This window comes from Babylonia areolata, chromosome 5 (assembly GCF_041734735.1).
Source record: "Babylonia areolata isolate BAREFJ2019XMU chromosome 5, ASM4173473v1, whole genome shotgun sequence".
In the NCBI taxonomy this organism is placed as follows: Eukaryota; Metazoa; Mollusca; class Gastropoda; order Neogastropoda; family Buccinidae; genus Babylonia; species Babylonia areolata.
Genome location: NC_134880.1, coordinates 43,743,138 through 43,748,137, shown reverse-complemented (window position 1 = coordinate 43,748,137; position 5,000 = coordinate 43,743,138). Strand labels below are relative to the sequence as shown.

General features: G+C 45.0%; 1 protein-coding gene across 1 annotated transcript in view; it reads left to right on the top strand.

Annotated features, from left to right (window-relative positions):
* Nucleotides 1-1,121: 1,121 nt before the first annotated feature.
* LOC143282489 (semaphorin-2A-like) overlaps nt 1,122-5,000 on the top strand; it is a 129,740-nt gene continuing 125,861 nt past the window's right edge. Inside the window, exons 1-2 of the mRNA XM_076588151.1 lie at nt 1,122-1,250; nt 4,428-5,000. The exon at nt 4,428-5,000 is cut by the window's right edge and continues 1,572 nt beyond it. The gene's annotated coding sequence lies outside the window, so the exon portion shown is untranslated. The remainder of the gene's footprint in view (nt 1,251-4,427) is intronic.

Below are 5,000 nucleotides of genomic sequence, written 5' to 3'. Positions count from 1 at the left end.
AATGGTGCAAAACAAATAAAATGGAAAGGAAAAACATAATCAAGGCAAACTGAACTACTAAGGAAATAAGTGGCATCTTGGTACTTTGTCATTTGCTTAAAACGTCCATGTGACAGGCGGGTACTGTGCCTCCCCCCCCCCCCCCAGACCCCCTTTCCCCCCTCCCCCATCCCCCAGTCGTTCGTCTCCAAGTTTTGAACAGTACACAGGAAACAAAGTACATATAATCCGTATAACAATTATTTAAGCATGTGACATCGACACACATCATATCAATACGAACACATAACAAATTGAAGTAGATATAAAACATATAATAATTAATTCAGCACAGAGAGAGAGACAGAGAGAGACACACACACAGAGACAGACACAGAGAGACACACAGAGAGACACCCGGCAGAGAGTGGGAGAGAGAGAGGGGGAGAGAGAGACAGACAGACAGAGAGAGATAGACAGAGACACACACAGAGAGACACAGAGAGACACCCGGCAGAGAGTGGGAGAGAGAGAGGGGGAGAGAGAGAGACAGACAGACAGAGAGAGACAGACAGAGACACACACAGAGAGACACACAGAGACACCCGGCAGAGAGTGGGAGAGAGAGAGAGGGGGAGAGACAGACAGACAGACAGAGAGAGACAGACAGAGAAACAGACAGAGAGAGACAGAGACAGAGAGAGACACAGACACAGACACACACAGACACGCAGAGAGACACACAGAGAGAGAGAGAACACTGAACACTGAACACTGAAAATGACTGAGCCTCACTCAACCACCATTTTCACTTACAACGTATTGGGGACCTGGCTGCAGGATTTTCTCAGCCATTGGCTCCACGCTTTCATAGCGCTCGCTCTCTCTTTCTCTCTCCCCCTCGCCCGCCCTTTCTCCACTCACTCGTTTACTGTGGTGGGTGGTAGTAGTGGTGGCAGGGGAAATTAGTCAGTCTCTCCTCTCTCTCTCTCTCTCCACTCTCCACTCTCTCGCGCGCGCGTGTTTGTGATGTGACAAGCTCAGCGTGCGTGCGTGCGTGTGTGTACGTGCGTGCGTGCGTGTGTGTGTGTGTGTGTGGACGGAACAGTCTCACACAGGCCTGTATGTGAGGAGGAGGTGAAAAGCAGTGTTTCTGGCAGATCATTGCCACTGTGTGGGTGAGACTCCCGGGAGTTAGAGTCTGTGTCTGTGCTGGAAACTGGTTCTTGGAAATAACACAGCCGGCTTCTTTGGTGTTGTGAAGGGAACAGGTCTGGTGTGGTGTGGTGTGGTGGTGTGTGTTTAATTGTTTGTATAATTGTTCCAGCAGCATTGTCTCAGCTTGAAATCATCACAGTGGTTGTTGGTTAGTTTAGTCTTATCGCGTAGCACAGTGCTTGAGAATCGGTATCTTCGTCGTGTGTGAACGTCATTTTTTTTTTTTTTTCATTCATGTTTTGGAGAGTTGTGTGTGTGTGTGTGTGTGTGTGTGTGTGTGTGTGTGTGTGTGTGTGTGTGTGTGTGCGTGTGTGTTTGTGTGTGCCTCTGTGTGTGTGTGTGTGTGTGTGTGTGTGTGTGTGTGTGTGTGTGTGTGTGTTATGTTGATTCAGAATGTTAGCAAACATGTGCGTTATATAGCTGACGCTTTTCTCGAGTGATTCAGGGTAACGATGATGAAGACGATGATGATGATGATGATGATAATAATATGACGCCAATAGTAATAATAAGAAGAGGAAGAATAGTAATAGTAATAACAATAATGGTGATGATGATGATGAGAGTAATAATAAGGAAGAGGAAGAGGAGAAGAACTTCGGAAGAAGAAAGAAAGAAAGAAAGAGAGAAAGAAATGAAAAGAAAGAAAGAAAGAAACGTTTGCTGCATGGAAATAGTTATTTGTTCAACGTGCGTGATAAGATTTCCTGACGTGACACTGAGACTACAATAAATAAAAAAAAATAAATAAAAAACTAATACCAAGTATTTACATTACATGCGATATTGCAGTTCTCTTATAACCATGTCTCTTCCCCCCCCCCGCCCCCACCCTCCCACCCCGAGTCCCTCCCCCTTCCCCTCCAAGACAAATATTAACGTGAAACGTGTGCCGTTTACACCGAAATTTCGTTTGATGTTAAATAACCGGCAGACAGGTAGTTCAGACGCACGGATACGGCCTAGTCGACATTAAAGGCGGCTGTCAAGTTTCATTTGACTATTGACCGAAAGCTGACAGATGTTTGCTTTTCTTTCGCTTTATTAGTAGGACACAGGCACTCACCGGGTTTTTTTTTCTTATAGAATTATGAATTTCTTTTCCCAACTGTTTGGTAGTTTCCACTGAAATAGGACACCGAAGAGCGAATGATGAGGGTTGTTTAGTCTTAGTGTCAATGCTTGAGAAAAAGCAGGGTTGTGATATTATTATTATTATTATTATTATTCTCTTTGAAATACCACCCGGCTCATTTCAATGGCTGGGAGTTTCGATTAATTATGTTTTCCATCCTTTAAGAACAAACCCCCCCAAAAAATGTACGTTGAAAAAAAGAATAGGGGGGAGGCGTTGAAATGGTGATGTGATTTGATTTTGATCTGATAGTAGACGAAGGTGCACAACTTTGTTCTACACTGATAATAACTGGGTTGTTGGTGGGGTTTTTTTGTGTGTGTGTGTGTGTGTGTGTGTGTGTGTGTGTGTGTGTGTCCGTGGTAAACTTTAACATTGACATTTTCTCTGCAAATACTTTGTCAGTTGACACCAAATTAGGCATAAAAATAGGAAAAATTCAGTTCTTTCCAGTCATCTTATTTAAAACAATATTGCACCTCTGGGATGGGCACAAAAAATTTTTTAAAATGAAGCCTAATTATATGCAAACTGCATTTACTGTTATATTTATATTTTTTGTATTCTCTAAACTTGACACTTTGATCTGATATTCTGACCCAACAACAAGAGCAGTCATTATTATCATTTTTTTGTTCAAACAGGAACTTCTTTTGCTAAGCATGGAAGTTTTATTTATTTTGCAAACGTTTTGGTGCAGATCATCGGATAGTAAGAAAAGGGAAATTACTCCCTAATTAATGCTAGGGGACTTAATTCGAATCTGGTTAGGACTTTTTTTCTTCTTTTTTTTTTTAACGCGAAGCTTTATAATAACAAATGCAGAACACATTTTATCGATTAGATTTTTTTTTTTTTTTAAGTGTATCACAAGTGAGTCTTGAAGGCCTTGCCTCTCTTGTTTGTTGCTGTTATGGTCATGAAAATGTCGATATTCCTATTGTGATATTTCCATCAGTAGACTGCCTGGTTGATTTCTTTCTGAGACTGAGATGTTAATCTTCAACATGGCCAGCAGGAAATTTGGGGTTTGGGACTATTGAGGACATACATACACGCACGCACGCGCGCGCGCGAACACACACACATACACGCACACACACAAACTCTCTCTCTCTCACACACACACACACACACACACACACAGTCACTCACACACACACACACACACACACACACACACACACACGTTCACTCTCTCTCTCTTTCACACACAAACTCTCTCTCTCCTCTCTCTCACACACAAACTCTCTCTCTCTTCTCTCTGTCTCTCTCTCTCTCACACACACACATACATACACACACACACACACACACACACGATACTTTAGAAAAACTTGAGAAAAGAGTGAACTATTTACAAGGAACAATCTGCAACACACACACACACACACACACACACACGTCTAAAAGTTTTGAGAGAGACTCGGAGGAAGAAGCCTGCTTTCCGTTCTCTTTCTGGGGATCAGACTGAGAAGTTATACAACCGTGTGTCAATATATAGAGCGTGTGCTGCAGATTGTTCCTTGTGTTGACTTTTCTTCCTGTTTCATCCTCCTTCATTCTGTTTAGTTTTGTGCGGTAAATAGTTCACTCTTTTCTCAAGTTTTTCTAAAGTATCGTGTGTGTGTGTGTGTGTGTGTGTGTGTGTGTGTGTGTGTGCGCGCGCGCGCGCGCGTGCGTGTGTGCGTGCACGCGTGTGTGTGTATGTACGTTGTCTGTGTGTGTGTGTGTGTGCGTGCGTATGTTTGTGCGTGCGTGTCTGTGCGTGCATGTGTGCGTGCACGTGTGTGTGTGTGTGTGTGTGTGTGTGTGTGTGTGTGTGTGTGTGTGTGTGTACGTTGTCTGTGTGTGTGTGTATGTGTGTGCGTGTGTTTGTGCTTGCGTGTGTGTGCGTGCATGTGTGCGTGCACGCGTGTGTGTGTGTGTGTGTGTATGTGTGTGTGTACGTTGTCTGTGTGTGTGTGTGTGTGTGTGTGTCTGCGTGCATCTGCGTGTAGTCTGTGTGCCCAGCTACTCACGGAGTTTTGGAGTGTATGTTTGTGTATGCAGGGCTTGCACTGACGCACGTGTCTGTGTGTCTGTATGTACACAGGTGCTAACATCAACTGACTGACGCCTGAAGGAGGAAGAAGAAGAAGAAGAAGCAGAAGAAGCACCCTCTTCACCGCACTGCACTCAGTCAACGGGCCAGCAACAAAGCAAGCAGAAGCGCCAAAGACAACGGGGCCCGCAAAACCCGCGGGCTAAATACACCTACACATCACCCCACAACAACCTTCGTCCTCCTCCTCCTCCTCCTCCTCCTCCTCCTTGAGATCAGTGTGTGTGTGTGTGTGTGTGTGCTGGGGTGTGGGGGGTGGGGAGGGCCGCCAATACATCATGTTGCTCACGTCATACCAACCACCTCTGATGCCCCCTGCAGCCTAACCACCCTCCCTCAGGGGTGGTGCCAGACCCCCACTTCAGTTGTATCTACCCCCCCACACACACACACACACCTACCTAACCCTCTTCCAACCATCCCTCTCCACACACTTCTGCAAAGATACCCCACCCCATTATCATATTTATTGCCCCCATTGCCGCAGCCCTGAGACTGCTGTAACAGGCGATTCCTTCGCCTTTGACAAGATAGTGTTGTGATTCCCACCCTCCTCGACAATAA